Below are 18,822 nucleotides of genomic sequence, written 5' to 3' on the forward strand. Positions count from 1 at the left end.
TCAGCCTCCAGAGTAGCTGGGATTACAGGCATGCACCAAAAGGCCCAGATAATTTTTATATTTTTAATTTAAGTAGTGACATGATTTCTCCATGTTGGTCAGGCTGGTCTCGACCTCCTGACCTCAGGTGATCCACCTGCTTTGGCCTCCCAAAGTGCTAAGATTACAGGCGTGAGCCACCATGCCCGATCCATGTCTTAGATTTTAGCAAAAAAGTTTAAAAGTTTTAAAAAAATAAAATTGAAAAAAGCTTATAGAAGGATATAAAGAAAGAAAAAATTATATAGCTGTACAGCATGCTTGTGTTTCAAACTAAATGTTATCATAGAAGAGTCAAAAGTAAAATATAAAAGTTTATGAAGTAAAATATTACAGTAGGCTAAGGTTAATTTATTATTGGAGAAATCTGTTTTATAAGTTTAGTGTATCCTAAGTGTGCCGTGTTTATAAAATCTATAGCAGTGTACAGTAATGTTCTAGGATTTCACATTCACTCATCACTCACTCACAGACTCAGCCAGAGCAAATTCCAGTCCTACAAGCTCCATTCATGATAAGTGCCCTACACAGGTATGCCAGTTTTTAACTTTTATTCTGTATTTCTACTGTACCTTTTCTATGTTTAGATAAACAAATGCTTACCATTGTGTTATAATCGCCTACAATATTCAGCACAATAACATGCTGTACAGGTTTGTGGCCTAGAAGCAATAGGCTATACCATTGAGCCTAGGAGTGTGGTAGGCTATATCCTGTATGAAGACTTCTGCTATACAGATTCTATAGGCTTGTGTTACACCTACTCTAGGCCTGTGTTAAAATCCCCTGACAAATTTTTCAGAAAGTATCCCTGACATTAAGTGATGCATGACTCTGTGTGTGAATTTATAAATATATGCACACACATATATGCATGTATACAGGTATGGTATATATAATATACAGTGTATACACACACACACATATAGTCAAGGAACTCAAGAGTGGCTATACTCACTGTGACATAAACCCCTAAAAATTTTTTTAATATACAGACACAAAATAATAAAAGAGAAAAAAAGGTGTGCACTCATATATAGCTAGATACCCAACTGCACACAGAAAAGCCAGGTATGTGGGCATTCATGACGAAGATGCTGAAGAAGTTTTGCCTCACTAATTTGCCCATTACTTCACAGACATTCATTGAGCACCTATTCCATGTTACACACTGGAAAGGAGTGGAGGTTAAAATAGCAAGTGCCACCATCACCCTATTCTCAGTGCTGCTCTGCTATTAGATGGAACCTTTATCAAGTGTCAGCAAGGGAACCTGGCATTTATCAGGGTGGGTGCTGAGCTCTGCTCTGCTGACAGGGTAGATTCAATACATGTCATCCCCACTGTGCTAAGATGTATTAATGGCTTGCTCTTTCTTCTTTCCATCACCCAGGCAACTTTTTCTTTTCTCTTCAGTCCCTTTACCCCATCCCCCAGTTGTTCCCTTTTCGCATTTTGGGTTCCCTTTTGCACAAGCCGCCTGTTTGTGACTTTGAAGGATTCACTAATTCTCTCTATTTATGCATACCCATCCATGAAATGTGGGAATTGACTAAATTATCTCTGATGTCTTACCCATCTCTTAGTGCTATGCTAGCATTGTAGAATTCTGGTTTGAATTCTTCCTAAATAGCAGAGCTTGAGACACAGGCCTTTGTGGAGGTAGTTTATTTGGGGTCATTTGCTCCTATGGTACATGACGGATGGTCTGAGGAATAAACCAGGGAAGGTTTATTTCCAAGCCACAGGCTCGGAGGATTAGTGAAGTGTAAATGGAGAAAGAAGAAAAGCAGCCAATCCAAGGTTATTGAGCTGATTACAATTACAGAAAAACTGGAGCTTAATCCTGTTTGTGATATTTCAAGAGCTGTATGGAATGTGCCTTAGAAATCTTTGAGATTGGGAAAAAGAGAATACTTACCTACTAGTTCCTGCCCATTGGTAAAGCATTGTTCCAGGAAATGTTAACACCCGATCTGTTCCCAGTGTGTGCAGACACCAGAATGGCTGATCAAGCACTTGCAGTAGATCCATGTGATTGTGGCAGATAAGCCCTGGGAGAAAAAGCAAGAGATATGCAGTGCAGCTGAGATCAGGTGCTATTCGGCTACACCTGAGTACAGCTGGTTTCTATAGCAAAGACCAGAGAAAAATTGGTGGAGTAAGAGAATATGAAAGGAAAATAAACATTCAACAAAGAAGCCATTGCATTCCTCAATGTTGTCTGAGTGCTGATATCAAGAACTTTTGTCAAATCAGCACTGAACACATAGGGACTATGTCAGGAAATTTCGATATCCAACATTTCTACAAATGCACAGAATTGTGGCGGGCATGGGCTCCATGGCCCAGCTTCTTCCCAGTTCCCACCTAGGTTCGTCATAACATTGATAATGATTATTAAAGAACATCTACATTGTGCCAGGCAATGTATTAGGCATTTTAAGTACAATGTCTCTTCTAATCCCTAAATCAGTAGGATCCTATCATCAGGTTAGTACCTATGATCCCATTTTCCCATTTTACAAATGAGGAAACCAAGGCTCGGGAAAGGGAAGTGATTTTCCTCATTTTACATTACCCATGAAGACCTAAATTCAAATCCACATATATATATATGGACCTAAATTCAAATATATATATATGGCTATTTTCAGGAGTTGAAACTATCTCAGTGGGCTCTTGGGTTTAGACTGGGTGTATACCTCAGTTCTAGGTTGATATCTCTCCCTTATCTGATGACTAACCTTGAACTCCAGCTTGATTGGCTACAACCTTGAGATCCTGCTTAGTTATTTGCCAGAGACTCCAGGTGCTTGGACCTCAACCACTAGTCCAGATATATTTTATGCCAAATAATAACCCAAGTTTGAACTGGAAGCTTCATACATTTTTACTTATGCTTTTTCTCACTGGAGGCCAGCCTACAACCAAGTCAATACCCCAAACTAACCCTGGTACATTCCAGTTTCTTGATTTGTACCTTTTCTTCAGTTGTTTCATTTTTCTCTTTATACTTTTTTCTTTTCATAATCCATAATCAATTAGCAGATTAGGGTAAAGCACAGCAGAGAATAACAGGAATGGCTAAACTGGGAGATAAATTTGGCATTATTTAGAATTAATCAGAGATTCAGGGAATTTAATATTTAAAGAGAAGATAGCCCATCTTAGTCTCCTAGCCTATCTTAGTCTATGCAGGTCTCTGTAACAAATATCTTAGACTGCCTAATTTATTAACAATAGATATTTATAGCTCACAATTCTGGAGGCTGAGAAGTTCAAGATCAAGGTGCCAGCAGATTTGGTGTCTGGTGAGGGCTTGTGCTTCATAGATGGTGCTTTCTATGTGTCCTTACATGACAGAAGAATAAAAGAGCCCTGTCAAGTGTCTTTTCTAAGAGCACTAATTCCATTCATGAAAGCAGAACCCTCATGATCTAATCACCTTCTAAAGGCTTCACCTCTTAATCCTACCATAATGGGGATGAGGTTTTTACATGACTTTTGGAAGGACACATTCAAACCACAGCACAGCCTTACTGTGGATTCATTCCCTCCCATAATGTACTTTTTTTTTCCTTCTAAGCTTCTTGACAATAGATCTTTCAGTGCATTGGACAATCATTGCTTATCTACACTCGTATAATATAATGATCTCCTCCCTAGCTGTTGTTGACTGCGTCAAGGATCAGACCCTGATTCTAGCTAAGCTGTTCTTGGTATAGAAACAATGAGGGAAAAGGAAGCGGGAAGAGGGAAGTAGGGGGTATCTGTTTTTCTCGTGACAGGTAGGTGAATGTAGGTGGAGGGTGCAAGCATTTTCTACCCACTATGTAAATGGATAAACAAAGAATGCTGGTCTAATGAGAATGAGGAAGGAAACATGTTTTAATTATTTTTTAAAAAAGTGATAAGTGGAGAAAGATTTCAATCAGCCCTAAATGCTATGCCCAATTATCTTCCTGCACCCTTGACCACCCACGTCCCTGTCCTTTGACTTATTAAAGTTACTGAATTATTTACCTGATCCATTCTCCCTTTTTTAAAAACTGGAATTATTATTATTAAAAGGCATGCCTGCACTATGTTTTCAATGACATAAAATTCTCTGCTTCCTGAATGTCTTTCATTTCCCAGTAGATTCAGTTGTTATAAAGAGCTTCCTTATGTTGAACGTAAAGCAGTTTCCCTGTACTCGTTAACTCCATTTCTGTTCTTGGGAACAAATAAAACCAGTAAAATCCCTTCTTTTTATACCCGCCCATCCAACATCTGAAAGAAAGCATCCCAACTCTTATCCCCATTCCATGAAGAACTTTTTGTTTGCTAGGCTAAATGTTCTCAGATTATCTTATTTTTGTGTGTGTGCCATGGTTTGGAATCCCATGGGTTATGCTGGTCTCTTCTGTCTGGGTTATAATACAAATTGTTAATCTCTCTCTCCATGTCTAGATTTGGCTGGCCCAATATGTAATGATGTGGGCCTGTTACACGCCTGTCTCTAGGGTCTTACTTACATTATAAATAATCACTGCCTTGTGATTCCAACGTCAAGAAGGTACAGTACTACATGGTGGTATTATGTTTGACATCAGACATGGCCCAACAGGGGAGAAGAATATGCTTCAACAGTTAGATGATTATGTTAATACAAACTGGGATTTTTTATTATGTTTGTCTCTTTCAAGACTGAATTTGATGTGATTGCTGCTGCTGATTCAGTACTAGGTAATGGAGGCTGAAATGTATTCCCCAGAAGATCCTCCGGGAGCAGCCACCTGGGATTGACCGAGAGAGTCACTGGGTGTCACTGTTGAGTCATACAAATGCACTGGCCGCTTGCTTATAGAAGTCTGGCTCCTTAAAGAAGCTAGGAGAAGGAGGTTTGGGGTGGCTGTCTGTCTCCTCCTGGTCTGTGTCTCTTCACTAGGGTCAAGACAGAGCATCTCTCTCCCAGATTTTTGCTAAGAAGTATTGAGTCAGATGTGCCCACATCAGTGTGGGCCTTAACTGTTGTTTAATGACCTGATCCATCCTTGATCTGCCTGATGGTGCTTTGTCTGCTTTTATGTATCTATGTAGTAAGTGATCACACCCCCACCCTAGTCAAAGGAGGTCTCCCCCTCACACCCAGGACTTGCTGAACCTTACAGTTCTCTTTGGAGCAGATAAGCCCTTCCAGATTCAGACTGTGCTTTCAGTCTCAGTCAAGGGTCAGTGGCACATTTCAGGGTTTTTCTAATGGGAGTACTGTTTTTGATAGAAATAAAACAGGTGGAATTGTAGGCATTAGCACTTTGAAGGGCAAGGAGAACAATTGATCAAAGGAGAGATGGGCCAAAGGTTGCTAGATCAAAGGTAGACAGATCAAAGGTTACTAAAGATGCCTGAGTGCTCTAATAACCTTCTGCCCAAAAACTGACCCTGTTACTAACCCAGCCTGACCCACACATAGGTCATGAACTTTTGTTACCTCAGTGACTAAATATCCTTTCATGAGATGGTCGCTCAGGTTCATTGGCAGGTGTTCTCAATCCCTTTAGGTGAACGTCATGAAAATGAAAATAGCAAAATAACACATCCCTAAAACATTTTCTGATGTCTGAGGAAAGCCCTAGGCATCAGTATATTTATAAACCCCATGTGTCACTAAGGAATTTCCAAAGCACATTCTTCCAGTAGTGATTGATTGATTCTATGCTTTCTGAAAATTGTACTTCACATTACTTTTTAAAAATTTTTTGCTTCCCCTGGAATTCAGTAGTGAGTTACATCCCGAGCAATCCCTCCAAAACACAAATGTGATTGACACTCTGCTGTCTCCTTTTAAACTCCCCAATGTCTAATCACCACATATAAGTCAAGTATAAAGACAGTGCCCTGTTATTCATGTGCTTCCTCATTGGCCCCTGCTTATTCCAGGACAGAACAGTTTCCACCCACACACTGGTTTAAGCCAGGGGCTCACCACTTGGCTGCACATTGAAACTACCTGTGGAGCTTTTGAAAGCACTGATGTCTGAGTCCCATCCCCAGGACTTCTGCTTTATTGGTAGGGAAAGAAACTCAGGCATCGTGAGCTTTCAAAGCTCCCCAGGTGATTCTAATGGAACACAAAGCTTCAAAATCACTATTCTTTGGTTTTCTCCCTTATAGAACACACACATTTTCTTATCCTCCTTTGACTGAGCCATACATAGCTGCTAATCCTTCTTGACTCAACCCACTTATCATCTCCTTGAAGAAATCAAGTCTGAGCATACTCCTCTAGCCAAGTTAAAGATTTTTCTTTGGGATTCCCTAGTTTCTTGTGCATACTTAGGCTATTGTATCAGAAATATCTATATGTCTATTTTTTACCTCTAGACTATAAGCTTATATTGGGTAAGTGAATTAATAGAACATATTTGTCATTGTGTGCCCAGTGCACAGCACAGAACTTAGCAGCTATTAAGTGCCCAGGAAATATTTTGTAGGCTGGAACTACTGATAATTGAGAATGCGAATGAATGAATAAATGAATAATCAGTGGCAATGAATATAATTTATTAAACTTTACGTGTATATAGCCAGACACAAAGTGTTACAGAGTCATTACCTTATTTTACATTCCCAAAAAGTCCCATTAGAAAGAGTGATCTCCATTTTAACTTAAGAAGCTCAGGTTTAGAGGTGGTAAGTACATGCTGCAGCCATAATTTGAAGGCTGGTCTGTCTGACTTCACTTTTAGTCACTTTACTGATTGCCTGTAAAATAGAAAGGGAAAATATCTAACCTGATTTTCTCATTGGAGTTTTACTGGGTTCTTTTGCCAGGCATCATTTTAGCTCTTTTATACTTTAAGTACTTCACGACAACTCTATAAATTAGTATTATTAGTCCCATTTAGTTGATAAGAAAACCAAGCCTCAGAAAGAAGCAAAGTAATTCAGGCAAGGCCACATGGCAAGGAAGTAACAAATGCTATATGAAATCTTGTGGCTCTGTACTTGTCTGTCTTTAATATCCAGAGTTGCTCACTGTGCTATAATTGCCTTATAATAGACGAGGAAGAGGAAAGAAAAGCAGAGGAGCAAGTAGGAGAGAGAGAACTGACTCCAAACACAGATCAGATACAAAAATGAATTTTTGGGCTGACTTTGATAAGGACAAAATAACTCAAAGACAGAGTTCTTTGTCTCTATTCTTTAGCAATTTTCCCCCAAGAGTCACTGGGACAAAAGAGTGAAACAACTTTTCTTATGAAAAGATTGGTTTCTTATTCTAAGCCTGCCAAAGATATCTGAAGTGTAACCAAATCTTTGTATTTGATGCCCTTGCGATTCCTTCATTTACACAATTAGAGCAGAATCTTAAAGCCCAAGAGCTTTGGTTCATGTGTGTGTGTGTGTGTGTGTGTGTGTGTGTGTGTGTGTGTGTGTGTGTGTTTTAAGTGATGAGCACCTGAGGCTCATAGAGGAAAAGCTTGGCAAAGGTCACCTTCCAGAATAGTGGCCAGAACCTAGTTCTTTTTATTCCCTGTCTAGTGTTTTTTAGCCATGGGTTAACTCAGTGATTAAATATGGTTAAACATGATGAATATTTTAAAAGCTACTTGGAGTTTCTTGGTTCTAAAGTACTCTGAATGCCAAATGCAACATATTTTTATTGCCTATTTCTACCACATACCAAGGCCGTTTGCGCTGTGGGATCTTGGTAATAGGGATAAGTAGGAACAGAGGTACAGATTCTTTTTCCTCACTAATGTTAACAGATGGATTACAATAGGAAGTGGATACTGGCTGCAAAGATGTGTGAACCACTGTCACCCTGTGAATCTTTAAGAAAGAGTAGAGGAGGCATCTGGAAATTCAGTGGTTGAGCCCCGAATAAAAAGACAGGTTAGGCCTCTCAAGACCTGATTAAAGTTGTGGGAAGAACATCAGATTGAGAAGCAAGTTACATCTGTGCTTTCAGGATCTAAAACTTTAGAGAAGCTGATGAACACTACTGTGTATGCTGAATAATATTTGCCAATGTGCAAGCATGTTATGTACTTGCATGCATACATTTTCTCATGGTGGTTTTTTTGATCTGTTCTCTCTCTTCTTTCTCTATCAATATTTTTTCTTATCCTCAAGGCCTAACAGTGTTATTTTATAATCTTTCACCAGTCCCTTAATAAGAAGTAATTTCTCTTCCCTCTCTTCATCCTGATTTGTGCATGTGTATTTGCTATGATTCTTAATTCAGCATACTTTTACTTGTGATTTGCTATCAGTATATCTACCTCTTTTACTAAATAGTTAAGTTTTTCTGGGCAAGATCTATGTTTTCACCATTCCTTTTTCTTCCAGTAAAATTACACAATTTGTTTTGCATAGAGAAAGTTCTTATTCACCATTATGTCTCGTTAAATTGTAACCATAGACACTACCTGTGTTCTTCCAGACATAAAGTCTAAACACTGTGAGTGTCCATTGTGAGTTATTTGAGAAAATGGCTACAGAAATACTTGGAAATTTACCATATTATCACAAAGGATATGGAGGCAGAGGCAGAAATCTTGGATTTGAGACTGTTCAAAATACTTAACTTTAGACAATCAATTCACTTTACTGGGCCTCAATTTTCTCATCTGTAAATTGGGGATGTCTGTAAATTGGGGATGTACATGTCTTTACTTCCCAGTATTATTGTAAAGATCGAATGAGATTACATTTAACGGCATTTTGCAAACTATATAGCACTATAGATAGGTCAAATTTGAGTATTATTCTTATTAATGTTGTAATTGCGGTTATGTGTTGCACAGTGACGTTTTAGTCAACAGCAGAGCACATATACAATGGTGGTCACATAAGATTATAATACCATATTTTAATGTATCCTTTCTACATTTAGGTGTGTTTAAATACACAAATACCATAACTTACAATTGCCTACAGTATTCGGTACAGTACCCTGCTGTACAGGTTTGTCATCTGGCAGCAATAAACTACACCGTATAGCCTAAGTGTGTAGCGGGCTATACCATGTAGGTTTGTGTAAGTACACCTATGATGTTTACATAATGACAAAGCCATCTAATAATGCATTTCTCAGAAACTGTCCTCGTTGTTAAGCAATGCATGACTACATTATTACATCATAACGCTCTGAAGTCTCATGTGGTTGAAGTAACTATAATTCTTAACTTGGTGGGTTTTCTTAGTAAAAATGGTAAATAAGAGATACTTGTATTAAAAATGGCCATGTTCTTTTGGTCTCCTTGGAAATTTCCTAATGAAACAAGGACTTAAATCTGAAATCTTTAGAATGCTACCAGAGTCAGAACCAATATACATGTATAATCCAGGTGACCTACTGGCCACTCAGAAATAATAACAGATAAGAATGGGACTGGAGGCCAAGGCAGGATGATCACTTGAGGCCAGGAGTTTGAGACCAGCCTGGACAATATAGTCAGACCCCATCTCTACAGAAAGTAAAAAGAAAAAGAAAAAATAAGTATTCAGGTATGGTGGCTTTAGCCTGTAGTCTCAGTGACTTTGGGAAGCTGAAGTGGGAAAATAGCTTGAGCCTAGGAGTTGGAGGCTAGAGTGAGGGATGATGTGCCACCATTCTCTAGATGGGTGACAAAGTGAAATTTTGTCTCTGGAGAAAAAAAAAAGAATTGGACTGGAAGGTATAAGAGGCAGGAGGATTTTTCTCTTGAGCTTATATTAATCCTTGACTTCTCACAGCAGCTTACCATCTTCTGGTGTATTTGCCAGCAGTCTCACCTTCACAGAAGCCTCAGCCATTTCAGTGACTCTTTACTAAATTTTAACCCTGCCGTTGTGTTGGTGATCTTGAGCAATTCATTTTTGCTATCTGAATCTGTTTTCTCATCTGCAAGATGGGGGTGCATACAAATAAAGACAATAGCCACCATTTACTGAACACCTACAGGGTGTCCAACTCTGGGATGGTTACTCTATATCTCCCTAACAGTCAAGGATACTGAGTCGTGGGGAACTTAAATAACTTCTTTTGCCATCCTGGCTCCTTTCCTCTATAAAGACATAATTGAAAACTATATTTTAAGACTGTACTGGCAAAAATACAGATAATACCTGGGCTGTGAATTGCTGAGAAAGGGTGGGACTTGGACTTGGACAAAGGTTTATTGGAATCTAAAGCCTGCACACTTTTATTTATTTAGTTAGTTTTTTTGACATGATGTCTTGCTCTGTCGCCCAGGCTGGAGTGCAGTGGCATGATCTTGGCTCACTGCAACCCCTGCCTTCTGGGTTCAAGCAATCCTCTTGCCTCAGCCTCTCAAGTAGCTGGGACTACAGGTGCATGCCACCATGCCCGGCTAATTTTTGCTTGTTTGTTTGTATTTTTAGTAGAGACGGAGTTTCACCATGTTAGCCAGAATGGTCTCAATCTTCTGACCTCATGATCTGCCCACTTTGGTCTGCCAAAGTGCTGGGATTACAGGTGTGAGCCACCATGCCCAGCCAAGTCTGCACTTTTTAACTATGAAGTAGTTAAATGACACAAATACCAGTTGCTGTAGCTATTGTTGATACATTCATACTGCTTGGGTGTTTAAAAATTTATTGACTAGGTCTTCTGAGAAAACAAAAATGAATCATTCTTGATCAGTTAATAAAAAATTGTTTGAAGCTCCCCAGGTACCTATGTGGGGCCAGGAAAGACAGGAATCATCCCACTGCATTCTTGAGAATGTTGAGACAATGCAAGCAAAGTAAGCACAAAGCATGGGCAAGTCACGGCACTGCCTTCTGCTCCGCACAAGGCCCATTTTATTCTTCATTAATCCATTCCAATACGTTTTCCACTGTTCCAATCTTTCTCTCTCATACCCAACCACTCTCCACTAAACATATAATTCCTCCTCTCCCTTACGTGTTGCCAGGAAGTAGGGTTGGCATGGAGGAAGGGTTGAATCATGCCTTTTGTATGTCCTAGGTACTTTGCATGGAGGAACTCTTCCCCGTAAAAAATATGTAAATACATTTGTTGGCCACCTTGATATAAACAAGGATACAATCTAGGCTGAATTCATTGTTATACTTTCAATATTATTATATATTTTCTTCTTTTATTTAAAACCAATCAAAATGAAAACATTTTTGTGTGCCCCTAGAAGTATTGTGAGCCTGTGCCTAATTCAATCCTGGGTGAAGAGCTTGGAAAACAAAATGTCACAGGGTATGCATCAGTTTTCAGAAGTTTTAAATGAGTAATTTTGAGTAAATGTAAAACAATCTCTGTCCCCCTCTGTTCTTTCTTTCACTACAAACTAGAGGAGAATAATGCCAACTTTGCTAGATTATGAAGACACTAAGTACTGTAGAACAGGCTTTGAAACATAGTAAAGGATGTGATTAATTACTGGATCCAGAGATGATGGGTTCTCCGGATCCTATGCCCATACTGGTGGCCAGAGGAGTGGGAATAAAATGACTATCTGTGCCCCTAGAATGACCTGGGATGAGCACTTCTCCAAAAGGTGAAGGGAAGAGTCTTTCCTACTCAGACAAAAACAACAACAAAAACAAACAAACAAACAAACAAAAAACCCAACTCCAATATTTGTCACAATTGTAAGGTTGAAGTGAAAAACAGAAAGACACATTTACTTTCTACCCTCTCCCAAGGCACCCAATTAGAAATTTTACTTCAGATACATATGAATTCATTTGGATGAAATTATTCAACCAGTCACTAGTTATTCTAATTATACTAGCCTTTTCCACATGAATATTAGGAGAGCTATTTGACAAATGCCTTGCTCAAGTGCAGATATATCTTCTCTACCAAATTTCTCTGGTCTAGTAAACTTAATATAGGAGAAAATGAGGCTAGCTTAACACAGAGGCAGCTCCAAAATTCTTATGTGGAAGATAGCAATTAATTTGGAGGGGCTGGGTACTAGACGCTTTTCCTAAAGCAGTTAGCAGAGCGAGCATTCTGTATTTATGCGTATAAGTAAGTGGAGGAGGTTGGTGGAGATTATAAGAAATTTAAGCAGCTATGGTCCCTTCTGGGCACCTCAGAACACTGCCCACCACCCAGGAGTTTTACTACATGAAACTATGCTGAGCCCTAGGAATCACTGGTTTCCCATTAACCACTGTCAAGCTGAGCCCCAGATAATGAGAGATAAGGTGAATATGTCATCTCAGCTCTCTCAGGGACCTCTCAATCTTTCTAACAACTTATTGTTCTAGAATCATGCTTAGGATGGGTGTCAAAACCACCAGTCTCTATTTTGTCAAACTCAACATATTTCCATGTTTCGCAAATAAGAAGGACATTCATTTGTCTCTCATATTGCATCCTCTGTCTTTATCTTCTGGTACACACTCCCTGATTCAGCAAAGATTACAGTGAATAGTTCAGGGATAACGGAGGCGTATACAAATAGTCTCCTCCTTCACAAAGTTACCCCCTGCCCCCCCCCCCCGCCCGCCATCATGCTATAAAAAGGAGGGAATAAATAGAATTGGATTTATAAAACCTGGACTTAATTCAGACTCCCATACTAACTAACTGGGTCATTTGAGCAAATATTAACTTTTCCAAGTTTGGTTGTCTGCAAGATGGCTTCATAATAACTGATTTGTCTACCGTACAGGATTTCTGTGACACCTAAATGAAATTTTGTTTATGAATGCACTTAAAGCCAGCAAATAGGTCTATTTCATAGAAGGTAGAGTGCTACAATTATTGCTATTATCACTATATAGCTTTTATTTTCATAGCATCAAACATCTGACTACTAACCAGATTTCTATTATCTTCTGTTCAAGAGCCTCACAGCCTAAACCACTCACTGACACTATTTGTACCTCCTGGAAAAGTATTTCAAGAACTTCACTAAATAATCTTTATTTACATTTGGCTGCTACTACTCTGGACAGAAGTTGACTGTTATTTATCTTTAAGATGCAATTTTCTTTCTTCTCTTTCTTTTAAATCTATGTTCTGTGAATGGGTCTTTTACATCAAAAAATTGTTTTGTTTTACACATCCCCCTATAAAATAGCTGACAGTATTAACTGCAATAATAGAATTTCATGATCAGAAAGAAAAGTGTTTCTGGGATGAACATCTAGTTGTGAGGCGGAGGTGGGAGGGGGATAAGAGAAGGAAGCATTTCAGATCAGTATAGTCCCATTGTCTGACTTTCCCTTTCATTGGCATATCAGAGAAGAAGGCAAGCTAAAGTCCCATAAAATTAAAAGGACACATGCAAGAAGGAGAAGTACCAAATTGAGCGCTTGTTGGAAATTGTTGAGGAGGAGGGCAAATCGCCTTTCAAATCTTCAAATGCTTTAATAAAGTTCCCTTTAAACATTTTCTCTGACTTTCTTTTCTTCCCTCCTTTTTCAAATGTAAATCACATTTTGAATTTTTTTTTTACATTATTCTAAAAAATCACCTACTACAAGTTTATTCAATGAAAGAACTCGAGGGAAATACAGATAAATGAAAACACATTTTTAGATGGACAAACTGTGTTAGTCATAAACAAAATCATGCAAATGAAAGCACTATATAAACTACAACCCTTTATACATGCAAAAGTTTATCAATTCATTTGTTGATGCTTCTATATTGTGATAAATAAAATAGCAAATATAAAGTGGTATCTGACACATAGTTAACCCCAAGTAAGTAAATATTAAATTTCTTCCCCTCATGAGGACAAGATAGCTTCACTTGGGTCTCATCCATAGAGCAAGCACATATTAGAGAAAGATGTGTCTATACATCGTTGTCAGCCTTTTTTACTTAATATATTTTATATCAAAGTCACAGTGATTGATTGTGTGTCCTGAGTGTTGACCACTTTTCGGAACGAACTTGCGAACTTCTTCATCTCATTTGTGTGGCAAGAGATATCAAAGTTCTTAAACTTTTTTATTTTCCCTTTGATGCAATAATTTTACTTCTTAGAATATATCATGAGGCAATAATCCTACATCCAGAAAAAAATTTTATGTACTGAAATGTTTACCACAACCTTATATGCACAATAAAAATGTGTAAACAAATTTCATTTATAACAATAGGGTAATGATTAACTCAAGCTGAAGGCCAGTAGCAGCTATGCTGGCTCAACTAACTGTGCAGAGCCAGTCCCTAGTACAATGCTGGCTGAAGATTCAATATGTATTTGTGAAACTGAATAATTTTACAATGTTAACAATCATGAAATTATGCTATGTGAAACTAGTCAGTCACAGAAAAACAAATTCTGCATCATTCCACTTAAATGAGGTATCTAAAATAGTCAAATTCATAAAGGCAAAGAGTAGAATGGTGGTTACCAGGGCCTGGAAGAGTGGACAATGGGAAATGGCTGAATGGGTGTGAAGTTTAAGTTATATAAGATGAGTAAGTTTAAGTTATTTAAGATGAGTAAGATCTGCTGTACTACATGACTCCTATAGTTAACAATACTATGGCTGGGCGCAGTGGCTCACGCCTGTAATCCCTGCACTCTAGGAGGCCAAAATGGGCAGATCACAAGGTCAAGAGATCAAGAGCATCCTGACCAACCCCATCTGTACTAAAAATACAAAAATTAGCTGGGCATAGTGGTAAGTGCCAGTGGTCCCAGCTACTTGGGAGACTGAGGCAGGAGAATTGCTTGAACCCGGGAAGCGGAGGTTGCAGTGAGCCGAGATCGTTCCACTGCACTCCAGTCTGAAGACAAGAGTGAGACTCCATTTCAAAAAGCAAAACAAAAGAAAACAAAACAAAAAAAGCAAACAAAAGCAGAAACAATACTATATGTGGAAAATGTTTGAGTGAATAGATCTCAAGTGTTTTTACCACACACTCAAAAAAACGGAGTGGAAAGAATCTTTTGGGAGTGATGTGTATGTTTATTATCTTGATTGTGGTGATGGTTTCATGTGTGTGTATATATATCTATGTTCAAGCCTGTCAAATTGTAGATATCAAACATGCAGTATTTTATGTATCAATTGCCCCTCAATAAAGCTATTAACAATAGAAATAAAAGATGTTTCTAAGAGTATTAGAAAAAATGAAAATTACTGACAATTTGTTTTAATTTAATTTAAATGTTAAACTCCCCAAGAGTATAACCTATTTTAAGACCACATTGTAATCTACTATATAAACATAATTCTGTTATATTATATGTAAGAGCAAAAGGAAAGAACCCAAAATGTTTATGACTGTATCTGCATATTTTTTCTGTATCTTCCCAGTTTCTTAAAAACAATTAGCACTTATTAGTTGTATGATGAACAAAAAATGCAGATTATCTTTAACTATTTCTGTTCCTCTTTTTAAATTAATATACAATATTTAGACATAAATATATGGAGTACATGTGATATTTTGCTACATACATAGAATGTATAATGATCAAGTCAGAGCATTTGGGATATCCATTACCTCCAACATTTATCATTTGCATATGCTGGAAACATTTCAAATTCTCTTCTAGCTATTTTGAAACATTAGCTCAGGGATGTCTCCTCTGAAGCTAAACTATAGTGGGCTAAGGTAGGAAGCCTGCTGGTAGTAGCTTTCCCATCTCTCCAGTCTTGCTTCCCACTGAATTATGAATTCTTCAAATGCAGGAAGAAAATATCTTCACATTTGCTCTGTGCAACAATGGCCTGTTATTATAGTTGGTTTATAATAGGTTCTTAATAAATATTTTGCATTGATTAATGTATAGTGAGTGATACTGAGAATATACTGATAAGTCATCGAGTTTTGATAAGAAAATAATAGTTACTTGATAGTAAAAACAAAAGAAAATGAAACCAGCAAATGTTTCATGTCCACTTCATGATTTAAAATTTTAACCAAAAGCTTAATTCATTTTTAAACATATTTGTTTGCTCTATTTTATGATACAAAAATTGTTGTAATAAGTGCAAAAAAAGTATAACAAGTTACCTAATATTTCTCTATCCAATTCTTCCTTACTAAAGTAACCAAAGGTAACCATGTACTATATATGTTTCCTCATATTTCTCTTTGATTATACTGACCTATTCAAGCATTTGAAAATATGTAAGATTTTTGTTTGTTCATTTAATTTATTTTGAAATAATTATAGATTCATAGAAGTTTATTCATGAGACTAGTACAGAGGGGCTCAGCGTACCCTTCACCTGGTTTCTCTCAATAACGTCTTATGTAATTATAGTATAATATCAAGCAGTCATGCAGTCCAGAAAACTTATTCAGTTTTCACCAGCTTTACAGGCACTCATGTGTGTGTGTAAATTTGGGTAGCTCCATGCAATTTTATCACAGACATATTCATGTGATTTCAACAATAATTAAACTATAGATCTGTCTCATTACCACAATGTTCCTTCATGCTACTGTTTTATAGTTACATCCATTCCCTCTGCCTTTCCTTCTCCCTTTCTTTAACTTCTGTCAACCATAAATCTGTTACCCATCTCTAAAATCTTGCCAGCCATAAGTGTGTTACCCATCTCTAAAATCTTGTCATTTGTCCAGATGTGGTGGCTCACGCCTGTAATCCCAGCACTTTGGGAGGTCGAGGTGGGTGGATCACTTGAGGTCAAGAGCTCAAGACCAGACTGGTCAACATGGTGAAATGCTGTCTCTACTAAAAATACAAAAATTAGCTGGACATGGTGGGGCATGCCTGTAATCCCAGCTACTAGGGAGGTTGAGGCAGGAGACTCACTTGAACCTGGTAGGCACAGGCTGCAGTGAGTCAAGATCATGCTACCACACTCCAACCTGGGAGACAATGTGAAACTCTGTCTCAAAAATAAATAAATAAATAAATAAAATCTTGTCATTTTAAGAATATTATATAAATTAAATCATACATACAATATATACGCTTGTTAATTCTTTACCATATATAATTATATTATTTACATTATGTTGCATCTTTGCATTTTTTTCTCCACTTAAAAATAAGCTATAGGCAACCCTACAAGGCAATGCATGTGATTATAATATGTAATCCACTAATTTTTAATATACATGTAATTACACATATATAATTTGTATTATCAGAATTATATTTTACAGCCTTTCTTTTTAAGCTTGGCTTTCTATGTTCTCTTCCTCTCTTATTTTCTCTCCAACCAATATAATACCAGTATTTCCTCCCACCCCATTCACAACTAAGTAATCATGGCAACACCTTGATATAATTTTATGCATTTTTGCCATATTCAACACATATATGTACATATATATCAGAAAGAATATGTATGATTATATATATATATGTATGTGTATATAAAGAAAGGATGTAAAGATGAGCAGTAGTGTAAATACTATGATTCTGTTTGTTAAAAAGGAATACTACTATCTTGGTTCATTAAAAAAATAGGGTTGTATTACATACACTTTTAACATCTTGCATTTTTCAACAATACCACTCAGGATGTTCTCCAAGTAAATTATTATAGTTATAACTGATGTTTTACTTGCTTGAAAGAATTCTGCAGTTTGTACATATTCTGTAGTGTAGTGCGATGTTCAACCCCTCTACTACTGAATGAAATTTACCTTTTATCCAGTTTTTGACACTTGCAACAATGTTATAATAAGCATCGTTATACAAGTGTGTGTGTCTGTGTGTGTATGTAATTACATATACTTTTTGTGTGCATAACATACACACACGTATATATCTATATATTTAGAGAGAGAGATATAATTAGTTTTCTATTGTCACTGTAACAATTTAGCACAAATTTAGTGGCTTATAAACTTCCTCTCTTACAACTCTGGAGATCAGAAATCCTAAAATGGGTTGGCAGTTCCTTGTGGAGGCTGTATAAGAGAAATTATTCCCTTGTCTTTTTCATCTTCTAGAAATTGTTCATTCCTTAGCTGGTAGTCCCTTCCTTACATCACTCCAAACTCTTGCTTTCATAATCACATATCCTATTTTTTAACTCTGGTCCTCTTTGCTGTCTTCTAAAGACCCTTGTGATTCCATTGTGGGCACACAGATAAATTAGGATAACCTCCTCATCTCAAGACCGTTAATTTAGTCATGTATACAGGGCCCTTTTTATTATGTAAGGTAAACTATTCACAGGTCTGGACATAGGTCATGAATATTCTTAGGGGCCTTATTCATCTTTTCACACAAATAGATGTTTATGTTTCACTTCCGAAAGATAGATTAACTGGACTGGAAATTCTGAGTTGAATATTATGGTGGATTCCTTTATTATTCAGCAAATATTAACTCTGTTCATCCCCATACCTAAGGTTTGAGTGCATTTTCCCATCTCAGTGAATTTGGACTTGATATAATCAAAGGAATCTGACTTTAAAGGGCAAATTCTGAGCACCATCTTGAGTTTTGCCCTCCCTTGTGAGAACAGCAGGGCCTTGATAGTGACTACTTTCTGAGCCTCGTTTCCAGAAAGAAAAACAACCAAAAATAGCAGAGTCATGGTGATCCTCAGACCTAGAAAATAAGTGTTTGCTGTGAGTCACAGTGATTTGAGTGATTCTTTGCTATCACAACAAAAGCTGACTAACACATAGAGTATGTATATAATTAGTTTTAGTAGATATTACAAATTGTTCTCCAAGTCCTATAACAATGCAAATTCACACAAACAATGTATGAGAGTATTTTTTCTTCTGAAACTCTACTACTCTACTAGAAAAAAAAAAAAAAAAAAGATCTCTTATTAAATGTTGCTAATGTGGTGGACCATAAAGGTATTTCTCAATATAGTTGTAAGTTTTATTTCCTGGACTACAAG

The 18,822-nt window shown here is 37.3% G+C and overlaps 1 long non-coding RNA gene across 1 annotated transcript; it reads right to left on the reverse strand.

Annotated features, from left to right (window-relative positions):
* Nucleotides 1–1,975: 1,975 nt before the first annotated feature.
* On the reverse strand, nt 1,976–9,024 carry LOC108530053 (uncharacterized). Its single transcript, XR_001885746.1, has 3 exons — nt 8,959–9,024; nt 6,641–6,789; nt 1,976–2,093 (listed from the first exon to the last, which is right to left on the reverse strand). It is a non-coding gene; the product is annotated as an uncharacterized LOC108530053 (long non-coding RNA).
* Nucleotides 9,025–18,822: the final 9,798 nt, after the last annotated feature.

This window comes from Rhinopithecus bieti, unplaced genomic scaffold (assembly GCF_001698545.2).
Source record: "Rhinopithecus bieti isolate Rb0 unplaced genomic scaffold, ASM169854v2 scaffold_7605, whole genome shotgun sequence".
NCBI lineage: Eukaryota > Metazoa > Chordata > Mammalia > Primates > Cercopithecidae > Rhinopithecus > Rhinopithecus bieti.